The sequence below is a fragment of the Acinonyx jubatus genome, chromosome C1, assembly GCF_027475565.1.
Source record: "Acinonyx jubatus isolate Ajub_Pintada_27869175 chromosome C1, VMU_Ajub_asm_v1.0, whole genome shotgun sequence".
Lineage (NCBI taxonomy): Eukaryota > Metazoa > Chordata > Mammalia > Carnivora > Felidae > Acinonyx > Acinonyx jubatus.
The window spans coordinates 64,758,901-64,777,267 of record NC_069381.1 but is presented as its reverse complement, the minus strand read 5'-3'; the positions used below and the strand labels follow the sequence as shown (position 1 = coordinate 64,777,267).

The following is an 18,367-nucleotide window of genomic DNA, read 5'->3' as shown; positions in this document are numbered from 1 at the left end:
TAATGCAGCAAATAGGATGGAGCTCTTCAGACTGCACATCTTCTTTAACACCTGCTTATTAATGCCACAGTACAGTATGCAGGAAGATACTTACAGTATATGTCATCAAAACATAAGCATTTGAAAACCAACAGAGTTTTGCAGTGTCCAACCTATTGTAAATGCCCACAATTTTGTACTGAATACTGCTAAATATATGCTAAATATCAGGCAATAAGTCATACGTAGCCTGAGAGCCAAGATCTGAAGAATACATTCTCAAATTTGTGATTGTCACATTGGGAAAATTCTCCTTCATAGATTTCTTCAAATAAATGGTATTTAACTCAAAAGAAACACAGAAATATACATTTACATTGAAAATTGTTCAATTTATATGATTGACTACTGCAGCAAAGTAGAAGCTTTCATGGATATCCAATTGTCCTTGACAAACTGCTAAAATTTAATCTTCTGAATTTACAATATTGAGTACTAGCCTGAACTCATTATGACCTCACTAAGGTTCAGGCATCTATTAGACCCAAGTCACTGGCTTGCACTCTCTTCAAAGAAATACAATCTTAACTGTAATTATTACTCTTTAAAATGTTCCAATGACTCTTTTTCACTCTCCCCTCCCCCCCACACACACACCTATAATACAAAAATTCACAAAGAACAAGAATCAGGATTCCTCGTTATCTGTAGACCAGTGTTATTTCACAAGGCAGTACTGACATTTCGGGTCAGATAAATCTTTGAGGGGCAAGGGGTTGGGGGTGGGGGGGAGCTGCTCTGTACATTGTTGAATGTTTACCAACATCCCAGGCCTCTATCCACCAGATGCCATTTTTAACTCTTTGCTCCCAATCCCATCCCTGCCAGTCATGACAACCCAACATATCACCAGATATTACAAATGTCCCTTGGTGGGCAAAATCACCCCTCATTGAGAATCACCCATTGCTCTAGAGCACAGAAACCTGTAGGCACATAATTTACACTGAATAATGTCATGAATGCAAGAGAGACCTGGGGATTCCTTGGAAACCTGAGAATATTGATGTGCAGTTCTTTGTGTTCTTTATTTGGAGCAGCTTTACTTAAACCACAGGCCTATTCAATTTACTCTCTAATGGATAATTTCCACTCTAATGAGTTTTCCTGTGTTCCACAGAATCATCCAGGATTACAAGTTATCCTGAAAAATGTCCACTTTGCATTGGAAAGTGACATTTGAGTTCCATGCCATCAGAACTTAGAGTACCTAAGTAAGGCATCTTTATAAAAATAATTAAAAATATCTCTAGCAAGGACTCCATAGTGGTGAGTAAAAACAAGAATAGAAGACTACACCTGACATAGCAGGAATGACAGTTACCACAGGGCTGGAGAACTTGAAAAGAAATAAGGGAGGTAGTTACTGTCCAGTATGCCTTTTCATCAGATTTGATTCTCATAGCCTCAAACCTAAGGAGTTTCAGCCAAAGCTCTCAATGCAGTTTAGCAGGAGCCAAACCACACAACTGAAACACTGAACTTCAGAAGTAAAGTGAAACTCAGAGAAGTTTTGCCAGCTCAGACCAGAGCCACACTTACAAAGATGGCCAGACCAGTAAGAAATCTAGCGTGGAAATGGGGTTTTCAGCATTTCTGCATTTGCCGGCACCAGTTATTGGTCTTGCCAAGTCTTCAGTCACACATTCAAGCCCTTGAAAACTTAGACTCTTTGGGATTCTAGAATGGCATTCATATATTGTTTCTCTGATATTTGGGGCCAATGAGTAAATACTGCGGCAAATTCACTGTTATCTTAATGGTGATAGACTTTAGAATTTGGAAGAAACAGCTACAGATAATTTTTCTCTAAAAATTTTAGTTGTACTGTTATAATCTGTTTCTCATTATATTTGTGCTATTCAAATCATGCATAGCCCATAAAATCTCAGAAAGAGCCACAGATAAAATAACAAGAGTTGAAACAGCATAATGAGTTTCATACTACCAATTGTTCATAGAAGGCAGCTGCAAAAACATACAACTCTTGTCTCTCTCTGGATCAAGGTTCATATAGTGATTCTGGTAGACATTCTCCCTATCCTATAAGAAGGGCCACAAGTGACAGATACTCAGAACAACCAGGGTAAATGAACATTCGGTCACATGGACTAGGCAGATAAACAAGCGATTGGGATAATCTCATGTGTACGTGATCACACACAGGGGGAGGCATGAAGATGTCACCACCTCAATTCCATTTGAAAAATAAATTATGGGAGAGCGATATTAGTAACCATTTCAACAGACTGTCTCCATTGTAGGCTTACTGATTATTCAGTTAAGAAACATTTCTCAAATACCTAGTGTGTGAGACATACTTCCTGGCTTTAATGAGCTTATGGCATAAAGGAGAAATAATAGACTTATGACAATTAACTAGTAGATAAGGTATAGAATAATAAGCATGATAAGAGATAATAGGTAGATCAGAGTGGAAATTTAGAGGAAAGGGAGATTGATTCCTATGTGGGAGTCCAAGGAGACCTCAAAATATAACATTTGATCTGGAACTTCAGAGTCTAGCTAAAGGAAGTCTTCACAATCCCCCCTAGTGTCAAAATACTTCCCAGAAGCACTTTTTCCAAATTCTACTATAGTTTTTTTATTGATACATGTCTGTCTTCCTACGAGACAAAGGCTCCTTGAGGGCTAAAAAAGTCATTTGTGATATTTTTCTTCTCCCCATTGCTACCCAGCACAATGCCTTACATCTCATAGCTACTTGGTAAACATTTTATCTCACCTAAAAAATGAGATGTTTTGTTAATATTGCTAGAATCCATGTGATTCCGTGTAGTGGAAGTTTACTCACCCTTGCTTTTTCCCTGGCCTTGGAGATCTCAGAGTCTGTCATGTGCAATTAAGAAGCAACAATTAAGGGGACCTGGGTGGCTCAGTGGGTTGAGCATCCAACTCTTGGCCTCAGCTCAGGTCATGATCTCATGGTTCCTGAGTTCAAGCCCCAACATCTGTGCTGACAATGCAGAGCCTGCTTGGGATTCTCTCTTCCTCTCTCTCTGTTCCTCCCTTACTTGTGCTTGCTCTCTCTCTTGCTCTCTCTCTCCTCTCTCTTAAAATAAATAAATAAACTTTTTAAAAGATAAGCAACAAGTAGATTTAAAAGGGGACATGTTTGCCCTACACCTCCAACACTCCTTAAAATTTACCTCACTTCTCTCCTTGACTCACTTGACCCAAGGGAGATGGAATAGTTTATCAGACTTATGAATTTGGGGAAAATTGGGCGTTCTCCCCATTTCTTCTCCTAGGGACCTAGCTGCTGACACCAGTCTGTCCCCATGGAAGGAGGCCTATATAGGATAGCACTGTCTGGGAATGGGTGTATGGGAAAGTCTGACCAATTCCAGGATTCAAGTCTCAGGCTAAGATACTTCTTCCAACTTTATTATTAATAAAGATCATCCTTTGTGTTCAGTCTATCTATTCTTAGTAGAATGTAACCAACCACATGACCAGGAATTTGGGCTTATTTTCTTCAATAAATGTATCCCAATTTCTAGAACAGTGCCTATCCCATAACAGGCAGCCAATAAACACTTGACCATTTATTGAATTAATTCATAAAACCTGGTCAAAAAAGAAGATACTCTTCATTGGTCCCCATTAGAGGCCCCAAAACTACCTCAAATGATATGTAATAAATGTGTCCTGGTGAATGAATGAATGATCCTCTCACCAATCACAGCAAAAATCTTATACTGCTCATTGTATTTTAAAAGATATATGGTTTAAGACATGAATTTATCTCATATTTTAACATGATAATTTTATTTATTTATTTATTTATTTAGAGAATTTTTAGTTTTGCCTATTAAGTAACATTGCAAGTGGTCAGTACTAAGTCTAGTTAGGACACAGACCCAACTCCAATCTTTGACCTGTGGAATAGATTTATCCAGGGATACTTTTTCCTCAGCTCAGCCAATCAAGTGTAGTGTTGTGTGCTGCCAGAGTATAAGCTGTCCAGAAAAAAATAATATGAGCATGTTTTTAACTAATAGGGATCTTAACCCTATTATGAGATTCTAATCTAAGGGTTTCCATTTTGAACATAAGTAGCAAGAAAATAGGAACATGTACTTCTAGAACTTGACCTTCAGCAAATAATGATGTGAAATAATCCTGTTATCTTGTTATCTTTTTTGCTTTTGTATTATTTGTTATTTAAGAAAAAAATAAGAAAAATGGAGACAGAAGGAAAATTACTTTTTTCTTTCTTTTTTTCTAATAGAAGTAAGCCTTTATTTCCTTGTTTCACAAATAGAGTTGGCTGAGTTGGTTGCTTTTACTTTTTTCTTCTTTGGAAATGAATCATAAAATCATTTTTGCTAAATTAAGACCAAAGTAAGAATCTAAAAATGAATGCATCATCAGTGAAAAGCTTTAAGGTAATTACTCAATGTTTTAAAGGGTTTTTACTATTTCAATTAATTTAAGATCAGCCTAATTTTATGTTTAAACTAATTTAAGATCCCCCTAAGGGCAAGAGCTGTGATGCAATAGACCAAGACTCCTTAAGGTCTTAATAAACATAAAACTGACAAGGATCTCCAAGATGCAAATAGCTGAAAGTACATTTAATGTATCTAGGTATACAATAGAATTAGGTTGCCTCATAAAATAAATGATTCAAAAGGAAATGCTTTTTGGCTCAAAATGCCAAGGTATTCCCATTTGTTTTTGTTTTCCTATAATAAAGTATTTTAAATCAAGCATTTATCTTCTCAATATGTTCTTTGAGAGTCAAATTAAGTAGCCAACAATTTTCACCATATTTGTAATTTATTTAAATTACAGTAGTAGATATGAGGAAAGATAAAAGGGGGGAAAATAGAGTTGGTTGTATGGATTAAATATAGGGGAAAAAATAATCATTAGAGTTTGAGAAATGAGCACAAAACAATAAATAGGAAAGAACAAAATTAGAATCTGGAGTTAGCCAAAGAGGAAAGCATAAGAAGAAAGACAAGGGTAATTACTTCTAGAATGGTGAGTTGACCTGAGGGGAATCTTTCCTACCCCTTACCTCTGTCCCTATATCTCTACAATAGCAAAACAGTAGCATTCTTTGGGGAGAGTAGTGTTAGTCAAACTGCAGCAAAATTCATATATGGATACATAAGTCTACTGTAACTGGATTTATTTTTCCTGCTCATTTATTCCTTAGTATGACTCTCCTCTTCTGCTGCATTTGGTCCCAAGGCTCTCATAGAGTGCTTCTGTCTTAATGACAGAAATAGGAGTTGGTTTGGAATTAATGAAAGAAAAAGATGTCCACAAAACTTTGACACTCCTCCAATAGAGAGGTGGGGGTCTATGTTCCCTTGAATTTGGGTAGGCTCTGTATCAACTTTGATCAATAGATTGTGGAAGTAAATCTATGATCATTTCTGGGCTTAGACTTTAATAGACCAGCAGTTCTATTTCCTGTCTCTTGGAATTCTTGTTCATGGGACCCAGATACCATGCTTTGAGAAAACCCAAGCATCCCAAGGAAAAGGCCCAAGTGAAAAGTTAACCAGGCCCACAGACTTGTTTCCCAACGAAGCTACTAGCTAACAATCAACATTGGCTTGTTAGCCATGAAATGAGCAGTCCTGGAAGTGACTCCACTAGCCATAGTCAAACTGCTCCTGTTGACATCATGTGGAAGAAAGAAAACACACACACACACACACACACACACACACACACACAAAACATCATCCCTACCAAGCCCTGCCCAAATTGCAAATTTGTCAGCAAAATGAAGAGTGTTGTTTTAAGCCACTAGCTTTTGGTATGGTTTATAACACAGCAATAAATAACTAGAAAGGCCCTTTAGCAGAGTAAGTACATTTCATGTTAACAAAGCATTTCTGAAAGCAGATAAAAGCTGAAAGAGGAAGGACATTTTAGTATCTTGATGAAGCAAAGAAATTCTCTCTCTCATCATTAAGGTTCTGTCCTTAGATCTTTTGTTTTAATATTGTGAAAGACCAAAAAAAAAAAAAACCTAGCCTTCAATCAGAACCTTCTGTCCTTGGTTACATGTGGTTCATTGACTCACATGGTTCTTTGAGACCTCAAAACATTAGAAACAATGACTAAACTAAGCAAGGAAAGAGAAGCTCACATGTACTAGTCAATCTGTTCCCAGGATGCCTGATCGCTATTTGTAGCTGTAGTCTTTAGAAAAGTCTTACTGACAGGCACTCTATTAGAGGGTGTTTAAATTGACTTTATTTCAATTCTACATAGGTAGTCAAAGAAATTTCTATGACCAATTACCTAGACATTTGTTCATGGCCCACTTTGAATTCTTAATTAGTTATCAGTTTGAAACTTAATGTCTTTGGGTTGTACTTTGATATTCAGTTTTATGACTGTGACCAAAGTACAATATTTATTTTGGGTAATATTTAATTTTTAAAAATTAGGACCTCTTCATTTCTACGGGAGCCAGAGGATGAACCTGACAGGTAGAAAGTTTATACAGGGGATCTGCATTTAATGAGTTCTTGGCTTCTGTTTAGACTTCTTCACCTTTCATAGGTAATAATGTTCATTGACCCAAAGTGTGGGAACAGTAAAATTTTAGAGCATTTTTCAGTGGAAGAAAATTATATTTCTAAAAGGGCGATTCCCCTTCTTTTTAGAAGACTGAATTTTCATTTCTTATTATTTAATTTTCATTTCCGTGTGCTTTAAGGCATGAGTTTTTTAATACTGTAAATATATTTTCTCTATCTTTGTTATTTGTAGCAGATTAGCAAACTTCAAAGAATTAACTTAAAATACTACTTGGGCCAAAAGTCTATAGAAAGCCAACGTTACAAACAAGCCCAGAATACAATGATGCAAACACAGTGCATTCAAATCAACAAAAAAGAAGTCAAACTTTCACTCTTTGCAGATGATGTGATACTCCACTTGGAAAACCTGAAAGACTGCACCAAAAAACTTCTAGAGCTATACATGAATTCAGCAAAGTCACAGCATATAAAATCAATGTACAGAAGTCGGTTGCATTTTTATACACCAATAATGAAGCACCAAGAGATATCAGGGCATCTATCCCATTTACAATTGCATCAAAAGCCACAAAATACCTAGGAATAAACCTAACCAAAGAGGTAAAAGATCTGCACACTGAAATCTGTAGAAAGCTTATGAAGAAATTGAAGAAGACACAAAAAAATGGAAAAAATATTCCATGCTCATGGATTGGAAGAACAAATATTGTTAAAATGTTGATACTATCCAATGCAACCTACATTTTCAATGCAATCCCTATCAAAATAACACCAGCATTCATCATAGAGCTAGAACAAACATCCTCAAATTTGTATGGAACCAGTAAAGACCCCAAATAACCAAGGTAGTGTTGAAAAAGAAAACCAAAGCTGGAGGCATCATAATCTCAGATTTTAACCTGTAATACAAAGCTGTAATCATCAAGACAGTATGGCATTGGCACAAAAACAGACACACAGATCAGTAGAAAAGAATAGAGAACCCATAAATGTGCCCACAAATATATGGCCAACTAATCTTCAACAAAACAGGAAAGAGTATCCAGTGGAAAAAAGACAGTCTCTTCAGCAAATAGTGCTGGGAGAACTGGACAGCAACATGCAGAAGAATGAAACTGGACCACCTTCTTACACCATACACAAAAATAAATTCAAAAGGGATGAAAGACCTAAATGTGAGACAGGAAACCATCAAAATCCTACAGAAGAAAACAGGCAGCAACCTCTTTGGCTTCAGCCACAGCAAGTTCTTACTTGACATGTCTCCAAAGGCAAGGGAAATAAAAGCAAAAATGAACTATTGGGACCTCATCAAGACAAAAGCTTCTGCACAGAAAAGGAAACAGTCAACAAAACTAAAAGGCAACCAATGGAATGGGAGAAGATACTTGAAAATGACATTCAGATAAAGGGCTCGTATCAAAAATCTATACCAAACTCAACACCTGAAAAACAAATAATCCAGTGAAGAAATGGGCAGAAGACACTTCTTTTCCAAAGAAGACATCCAGATGGCAAACAAACACATGAAAAGATGCTCAACATCACTCATCATCAGGGAAATACAAATCAAAACCACAATAAGATACCACCTCACGTTGGTCAGAGCAGCTTAATTTAACAACTCAGGAAATAACAGGAGTTGGTGGGAATGCAAACTGGTGCAGCCACTCTGGAAAACTGTGGAGGTTCCTCAAAAAATTAAAAATAAAACTACCCTATGACCCAGCAACTGAACTACTAGGAATTTATCCAAAGGATACAGGAATGCTGATTCAAAGGGGTACATGCACCCCATTGTTTATAGCAGTGCTATCAACAATAGCCAAATTATGGAAAGAGCCCAAAATGTCCATCAGCTGACAAATGGATTAAGAAGATGTAAATATGGGCACCTGGGTGGTTCAGTTGGTTAAGCATATGACTCTCAACTTCAGCTCAGGTCATGATCTCATGGTTTGTGAATTCGAGCCTACATAAGGCTCTGTGCTGATAGCATGGAGCCTGCTTGGGATTCTCTCCCTCTTCCTCACTCTGCCCCTCCCTGCTTTCATTCTCTCTCTCTCTCTCTCTCTCCAAAAATAAATAAATAAACTTAAAAAAAAAGAAGATGTGATACACGCATACACACACACACACACACACACACACATACACGATGGAATACTACTCGGCGATGAAAAAGAATGAAATCTTGCCATTTGCAACATGGATAGAACTGGAAGATATTATTCTAAGCGAAATTAGTCAGAGAAAGACAGATATCACATGATTTCATTCATATGTGGAATTTGAGAAACTTAACAAATGATCATAGGCAAAAGGAAGGAAAAATAAGATATAAACAGAGAGGGAGGGAAATCATAAGAGACTCTTAAATACAGAGAACAAACTGAGGGTTGATGGGAGTGGGGAAGCGGCGGGCAGGGGGGTAAAATTAAGAAGGGCATTAAGGAAGGCAATTGTTGGAGTGAGCACTGGGTGTTATATGTAAGTGATGAATCAGTGGATTCAACTCCTGAAGCCAAGAATACACAGCATGTTAACCAATTTGAGAATAAAAATAAATAAATAAATAAATAAATAAATAAATAAATAAATAAATAAGAAAAACAAATAGTCCAAAAAGAGAGAGAGAGAGGAAGAATGAATCAAGAAAACGAGAGAACTTTTGTTCTCTCATGTAAGTAAAGAACACTTACATGAGCTTCATGACTATTTTGTCCTTGACCAGGCCAGAGCTTCTCCTTCTTGAGGGCAGGGAAGGAATGCCTTGAGCTCCCCTCAGAGCAGAGATGACTAATCATTTTTGTCTCTATCTCTATAAGTTGTGATATTGTCCCTGAGAGTGTGTCGCAATTGAGAATCACTATGACCTTTCTATATCCACACCAGCCAAGATTCTGTTAAATTTTACTTGTTTATAATTTGTGTTATTGAAACAGGTTTCATTTTTATTTTCTAATGCAAACTTATGTACTTCTATGTACTGAATGTACCTTTTTAAGCTATACACACATCTCACCAGAGTCTGATATTATAGCTTCATGATTGAGAGTCACTGCTCAGAAAGATAGTGTGAATAATCAGCATTTGTAACTTTAAAATATATTACTTTATAAATTTGCCTTAAAGCTTTAGAGATTTGATGCTACAGAGTGAATTACATTAATAATTTAAGTTTTTCTGTTAAACTAAAATTGCCCCCAAAAATCTTAAGTCCGTGGCATCCCTATTTTCGATTTTATTATAAATAAATTTAATTTCCCATATATAGTGAGTCTAATGATGCTGACATCTATTGAATGCTTATCAGTGCCAGACACTGAGCCAAGGACTTTCATCTAAAAGTAGTGATGGTTCACAGATATTTTCATGTGTATGTGTGCATCACTTGGTTTCCAGATTAAGTGTACAATGTTCTATTTTCACAGATTTAGATTAATTATTATAATTAAGACTGAACTCAAATACTGCCCCCTCTACTAAAATTATCTTGATCCTACCAGCTATCAGTAGTTACTTATTCTCTGATGTACCACAGCACATTATCTAGGACTCTTATTAAATTTACTTGTAGATATTTAAAAAATTAAAAATGAAAAAAATAAAAGTAGTGATGGGGTTCTTTCTTTTCCTTACTCGCAACAACAAGTCCATTGGCAAGTTCTGTTGGCTCTACTTACAACATATGAACAACAAATGAACAGAGTCAGCTCATTTCTCTCCATCTCCACTGTCAGCATTCAAGCCCTAATCACCATCCTTTCCTGCCTGGATCATTGTGATAACCTCCTAACTACCCTTTCTGCCTCCCTACTTGGTGCCTTCCAATCCATTCTCTAGAGTACATTTTTATACTATAAATCACAGTATGCCACACATATCACCCCCAATCCTCCTACATGTACAAAACCCATTCACATCCTCAAACGGCTAATTACACAGCATGTAGAATAAAATCCAAACCTTCTCTGGTTTAGGAAGTTCTACTTAACCTAGCTCCCACCTACTTATCCAACTTTATTTCATGCCACATTCCTCTTTGCCAGTTACCCAACCACAGTTCATTTTGTTTGCCTTGAACACATCAAGCTCTTTCTATATTCCAGATTTTGCCCACCAGTTCTCTCTCCCTGTTAATGCTTTCCTCACTCACTGTTGACATGTGGCTCCTTCTTATTATCCAGTTTTCATCTCAAACACCACCTCCTCAGAGAAGCCATCCCTGTAGAGTTGCCTGATTTACCAAAAATACAGGTATCCTGGGTAAAGTTGAATTTCAGATAAACCATAAATAATTTTTAGTATAAGTATATCCTGTGCAATATTGGGGAAATACTTACATTTTTTAAAAAAATTCATTTTTTATCTGAAATGCAGCTTTAACTGGGAGTCCTGTATTTTATCTGGTAATCCAAATTCCTTCCAATCAAAAGTATCCCCACGCAACACCAGGCACTCTCCATTCAATCCTCTGGTTTCATGCTCCCAATTCACTGCTATCTAATATCATTTTTTGTTTATTGTTTGTTTCCCCTATAAACTTTATGAATTGATATCAAGTTCAAGCTCACTATAATCAGCCAATATCTATCTATCACACATATTGTTGTCTAAGTCTTGCTTAAGTTTGGGTGCATATTTAATATATAGAATGATCTTGATATATGACTATGAAAATGTAAAACTTATCACGACTTTTAGGATATCATTTTAAAACCTTTGATAGGTCTCTATATTATCAAGCCTATGTGTTAATTATAAAACTTTTTATTTTTTTAAATGTTTATTTTTGGGGCGCCTGGGTGGCTCAGTCGGTTGAGCGGCCGACTTCGGCTCAGGTCACGATCTCGCGGTCCGTGAGTTCAAGCCCCGCATCGGCTCTGTGCTGACAGCTCGGAGCCTGGAGCCTGTTTCAGATTCTGTGTCTCCCTCTCTCTGACCCTCCCCCGTTCATGTTCTGTCTCTCTCTGTCTCAAAAATAAATAAAACATTAAAAAAAATTTTTTAATAAAAATAAAAAATAAATGTTTATTTTTGAGGGAGACAGAGTGTGAGCTGGGGAGGGGCAGAGAGAGAGGGAAACACAGAATCTGAGCAGGTTCCAGGCTCTGAGCTGTCAGCACAGAGTCTGACCTGGGGCTCAAACCCATGAACTGTGAGATTATGACCTGAAGTTGGACACTTAACCAACTGAGCTGCCCAGGCACCCCAACTATAAAACTTTTTAAAGTTACGTGAATATTGACCCACAAATGAGTAAATAACTTTATTTTAATGATACAAATAATTTTATCAAGTTAAGTTCTTGACATTTAGTAGAAAAAAGTATATGGCATAAAGGTTATCTTCAGGGTAATTGAAAAAAAAAGAAATGAGAAGCAATATAGTCAGAATTGAATAGTCTTTTAAAGGCATCTAAGTGAACCACATAGTATGCTTGCACTTAAGTATCTATTCAGTCATTTCCAGATTGTCAGTTCTCCTGAATTCCTATTCTGTTGTTCTGAATATTAAAAATATATCCAAATAATTCTAACCACATGGCAGAAATAAAAGAACTATTTCTTTCATGAAATCTAATTGATGAAAGCATAGATTGAAGGAAAAAAATATAAAATAAATGGGTAAAATTCTAGTGTCAAAAAAGAGTGTGCAAGGAATTTACGTAAAAGAGGAAATTTCCTCTGATAAATTAGGTGACTTTTTGATGAAACAACCATAGAGCTGTTCATCGTAGCAAAAATGCAGTGATTTCACTTGCAGTCAGATTTCAGTTCAAAACTATAAAGTGAGATTGGCAGGTTTCACTGTTCAAAGGGTCACTTCAGAAATATTGTGAGGCACTCCAAAAACAACTTGCCCAAGCCCTCAAAGCTTTAGCACACATACACACACACCAAGATCATGCCTATTTAAAGACTGCCCCCCAAAAAGCTATTTTTCAAACAAAACATTTCTCCTGACTTTCATAAATTCCAGTTTCTAATCATTCAATTTTATTGGCAATAGCAATCATTAAGATGAGTGGAAAGGCACAACAACAATTTTTCCTTATGTCTTTGCATATAAAAACACATTTTAGTGTAGCTGTTGTTTTATTTTACAATAAGGGAATATAGGATAATGAGCCTAGGAAAATGTTCTACAGTTTGTTTTGATTGGATGTGTCTATGTGTGTGCATGGGTGTGTGTGTATGTACCTAGGAGAAGAATCTTTGAAAATAACTTTATTAGAAAGTGGATTAAGAATTCAAATGACTTAACAACATATCACTAAGGGTCACTTCTCAGTAGTAAACAATTTAATTTAAAAGCCATTATGATGCTAACTATAAAAAGGTCTCTTTAGTGTATAACTCACACAATTTGTTTTCATCCACGAGAAGGCAAAATGGTAGAGTGGTTACCAAGAACTCTCGGGGAATAGCATGGGTTCAAATTCTGGATCCATCACTTACAATTTCTAAGATGTTGGGAGTTTCTAAACTTCTCTAAGCCTCAGTTACATCATTCTTAGAACATAGGTCTTTACCATATCTATACATCAGATGATGTGTTAAATGAGGCATCACATGTTAAGTATTACATAGTACCCACCCCACACCTAGCCCTCAATAAATGTTATTGTGTTTCCTTATTATTGTTAAGGAAAGTCTGCAGATCAGCTCAATAGATACTATGAAATTTACCATTTATAAAAATAAAGTAAAATAAATAAATTTGACCCCAACTTTCAGATTCATCAATATATTTTGATCACTTAATAGATACCAAACACTATCATACTTAGCAATCTTATATGCAACTTTGTTTACAATAATTTATGATTAAAACAAATTTTCATAATTTTATTCAAATATGGAAGGATAATTTGAATCAAGAGAAGATAAGTAACATATATAAGATCACAGAAATAGGTAGTGGTACAACTGGAACTAATTCTCACACCTTCAATTTCAATCATAATTAATAATTAATCAATAATAAATTTTACATATAATAAAACTTTCAAAATAGAAAAGAATATAATGACACAATTTCACATTTGCCTCCATTCAACATGATAATGTGATTAACTAACAAAATATAAAGACTTTGTAATCATGAAAAAAGGGGCACTATATTATGGATAAAACTTGCACTCGAAGCTAAAAGACCCAGCTTCTACACACGGCACTGTGAGAATATAAATTTGGTAAAATCATGTCCTTGGATCCAGTGTCCTAATTTGTCAAATTAAGACGTTCAACTACATGTATTCTCAGGATTTTTCTAGGTCTGATTCTAGGCCATTAACTAGAATTTGCAAGATGGAGCAAAACATCAGTGATTGGATTTCAACCCAAGCACACCATCACCATTGGCTTAGTTCTATTACCCAACCAACAGTAATGAACAATGCAATGAAAATATGGCAATGCTCTGTAGCTGACAGTCTTGCTCTCCAATTCCTGGTGATGCCTCTTTTCCAATCAACCACAACAGGTGATCATTCTCATGAGTGTGCCTCCTTCTTCATTCATAGGCATGCATACCTTTCCACATACCAATAGCCATCATTAAAATACTTTCTGGGAAATAAGACAACTGAGTGTCAACATCAAGCTCTGACCTAGTTCTGATCTGCATCTGAGTGAGTGGCCTTTGAGCATCTATCAAAATATATCTTCTTTGAAAATGTTGCCTAGTCAAGACCCAATCAACAGACATCATCTAAAGTTTTTCCTTTCCACTGCCAAATTCTAACTACCACCAAATTTTGTGCAAGGGATTTGAATTTGGCTTTGTCATCATCTTTGTGTTGGCAGCAATTAAATAAATTTTGTGGGTATCCATTTCCTATAATCATAAAGTCCCACTCCGAAGCACATGAAGTCTTGTTATTAGTCTCACTGGATCATTGTTCTAATGCAGAAGAATCCAAAATTCAAATGCCATGAGTCACATTAGTTTTATTATTCTACCTAAATATTAAAGCTTCCATCATCCACAAGCAGTACCTTTTTGGCTTAAAAAACAATAATAAATAAATAAATAACACCTTCGGCCCTACTACTCATATTTTCATTAGTTATGAAATCCTATTTCTCTCTCTTCCTTCTCTGGACCTTTTGTATTCCCTCCTGTTTCTAAGGCTGCTGTAACAAGTGTCATAAACTGGGAGGCTTAACACAAACAGAAATTTATTATATCACAATTCTGGAGGCTATAAATCTGAAATCAAAGTGTCAACAGGGCCATGTTCCCTCTCAAGGCTCCATGGGATGATCTTTGCCTCTTCCAGCTTCTACAGGTCTGAGACATTTCTTGGCTTGCATCAGCATAACTCCAAACCAGTCCATGAGCTCCTAAAGAGTAGGGTGTGCAAGGATTATACTAGTAGGACAGATGGGGACTAGAGAAGCCTGATAGAATTGTCTCCCACTTCTTAGAAAATTGATCAGGTTTGAGCCCTAATCCAGCCACCCTGTGCTCTTTGAATAAGGGTCCCTCCTCCTCACCAAACAGCTAAATAATCCTAAGGGGCTATGACATTACACCATCTGGTTACATAGTGACGATGACAATCCTAATAATACTATCTTTTACTGAATGCTTACTGTGTATCAAACATTTGTTAAGTCTTGTGCTATATACATTACTTCATTCAGTCCTCACATATGATCCTTAACCCTCAAATTGTAATGACTCCTGTCCAGTTCTCCCCGCACAAAAACAGGAAGGGAATGTACTTCTAGCTTTTGTTTATTTCTCCCATTCACAGTGATGCTGTCATTTTGTATCTGGACCTCCACCCCCATAAATAGTGGTGTCCTTTTTATAGGGAACAACCATGAGAGATGAGGCATATCCCACCCAGCCTTTCCCAGTACACTGCTCTCAGGAGGCTAATATAACAAGCAATGATCTTCCTCGGTCATTATGAATTTAATTTTTAATGGCACCAAAGTGGATGTGTTTTTGTTCAGGAAACTAAAGTAATTGAAATGATTGAATAGCATAAATACTAAAGCTGCAGTAACTAAAACTATAAACAGAAATTAAGGTTTTTCAGGCTGAAGTTATGCCAAGCATTTCATAATATAAGCTTGTTAATTCAAGCTATTTTTCCAAATCTGCCACACTTGTTATATGTATCATGCTTGCAAAACTTAATTGGCCTCTATTGGTCATGTTTTCAAATGAATGTGGTTACAGACAGAGTCAGCCACAAAAAGCTAAGTTTATCTCGTGACCCAGAGATCTGGACAACATGAGCTGGTTCCAGGGACCTGTTCTGGATAGTTTACTTAGAGTCCCTTGCCCAAGGTCACCAGTCACATGTGCTGTAAATGCAGCCTTCCCTCTTATTAGATGAAGCCAGAAGGCTTAAGGAATGCCTCTCAACACTTCTGTGTGTTGGAAAAAATGAAAAGTTGATTCAGTTGTAATCTTAGATTTTTAAGGGTCAGCTGGGCAAACTATTCATTCTTCTGTAGTAACACTAGCTGAGTAATTGTCTAGCCCATTCTTTAAAACTTGCTTCTCCCACTTAGAAGAACTCTGTAGATTCTTCATTGTGTTGAGTTGAAACATATCACCTTATTAGGTCCACTATTGAACCTAAATCTACATTCACCATATGAGAGCTCTTCAAATGTTTGAGGGCAACGCTCATGTTTCCTGTAAGACTTTCCTTCTCATGTTCTTTCAGTCATCATCCTGATGTATGGTTTCCAGTTCTCCCACGCTGGTAATACATCTCTCACCGTCCATCAGTCTCTCTCTATTTGTGTTTAATAGTTGGCACCACAACACATCATGTGCAATTTGGCCAATATTACGTAGTAATGGCTACTGTTTCCCTCATTCTTCCTGATGCAACAACGAATAGAGTTGGCTTTCTTGGCCACCACATATTGATTTACTGAAGTTACTGACTTTTTTTTTAAGATTTTATGTTTAAGTTATCTCTACACCCAACATGGGGCTCAAACTCACAACCCTGAGATCAAGAGTCGCATCCTCTACTGACTGAGCCAGCCAGGCACCCCTGAAGTTACTGACATCTTCTAAATAATTTTTAGATGAGCTTCTTAGTCATATTTCCTCAATATAACAGTGACACAAATTATTTAGTAAAAAAAAAAAAGAATGTAGATTTATTTTCATCAAACTTTATCTTCGTAGATCTTGCCTATATTTTTATATTAATTCTTTCACACAATATATTCCCCCTACTTATCTAACACTAATTTAAGCAGTTTCTCTTATATCGACCACCTAAAAGCCACACTGTAAGAAGCAACAACCTCATCTCTTCCTCTCTGCCATCTGCTCAGCAGCCGCAAAGCAGCAACAATGCATGAATGCATATCCATCCATGTTGGCCAAGGTGGTGTCCAGATTGGCAATGCCTGTTAGGAGTCTGTTGTCTAGGACACAGCATTCAGCCTAATGGCCAGATGCCAAGTGACAAGACCACCGGGGAAGGAGATGACTCCTTCAACACCTTCTCCAGTGAGAAGGGTACTGGCAACCATGTGCCCAGGGCAGTGTTTGTAGACCTGGAACCCACAGTCATTGATGAATGACTTTGCAATGGCACCCATTGCCAGCTTTTCCACCCTGAGCAGCTCATCACAGGCAAGGAAGATGCTGCCAGTAATTATGGCCAAGGGCACTAGAACATTGGCTGACCAGGAGAAAGGTATCCAGGGTTTCTTGGGTTTCCACAGCTTTGGAGGAGGAGCTTGGGAGATTTACCTCTCTGCTGATGGAACATCTCTCTGTTGATTATGGCAAGAAGTCCAAGCTGGAGTTCTCCATTTACCCAGCCTCCCATGTTTCCACAGCTGTAATTGAGCCCTATAACTCCATCCTCACTACCCACACCACCCTGGAGCACTCTGATTGTGCCTTAATCGTAGACAATGAGGCCATCTATGACACCTGTTATAGAAACCTTGATATTGAATCTACACTAACCTTAGTTGGTTGAGAGGCCAAATTGTGTCCTCCATCACTGCTTCTCTCAGATTTGATGGAGCTCTGAATGTTGAACTGACAGAACTCCAGACCAACCCAGTGCTGTATCCCCACATCCACTTCCCTCTGGCTACATACGCCCTTGTCATCTCTGCTGAGAAAGCCTACCATGAACAACTTTCTGTAGCAGAGATGACGAATGCATGCTTTGAGCCAGCCAACCAGATTGTAAAATGTGACCCTTTGCCATGGTAAACACATGGCTTGTTGCCTGTTGTATAGTGGCAAGTGGTTCCCAAAGATGTCAATGCTGCCATTGCCACCATTAAGACCAAGTATATCATCTAGTCTGTGGACTGGTGCCCCACTGCTTCAAAGTTGTTATTAAAAACCAGCCTCCCACTGTGATGTCTGGTGGGGACCCAGCCAAAGTACAGTGAGCTGTGTACATGCTGAGCAACACCACAGCCATTGCTCAGACCTGGGCTCACCTGACCACAAGTTTGACTTGATGTATGCCAAACATGCCTTTCTTCACTGGTATTTAGGTGAGGGCATGGGGGATGGAAAGTTTTTCTCAGGCCCATGAGAATATGGCTGCCCTTGAGAAGGATTATGAGGAAGTTAGTATGGATTCTATTGAAAGATAGGGCAGAGAAGAGAAGAATATTAAAGTTTAAAATGTCACAAAGGTGCTGCTTTTACAGGGAAGTTTATTCTGTTTTGAACATTGAAAATCTGTGCTCTGATTAGTTAATTTGTATGTAGCTGTGTATACTCTCATATACAATTACTGACCTATGCTTTAAAATACA

General features: G+C 37.2%; 1 protein-coding gene and 1 pseudogene across 2 annotated transcripts in view; one reads left to right on the top strand and one right to left on the bottom strand.

Moving 5' to 3' along the window:
• PTGFR (prostaglandin F receptor) overlaps window positions 1-18,367 on the bottom strand; it is a 280,923-nt gene that overhangs the window by 125,771 nt on the left and 136,785 nt on the right. The window lies entirely within an intron of this gene.
• LOC106969735 (tubulin alpha-1D chain-like) lies at window positions 16,926-18,202 on the top strand (annotated as a pseudogene).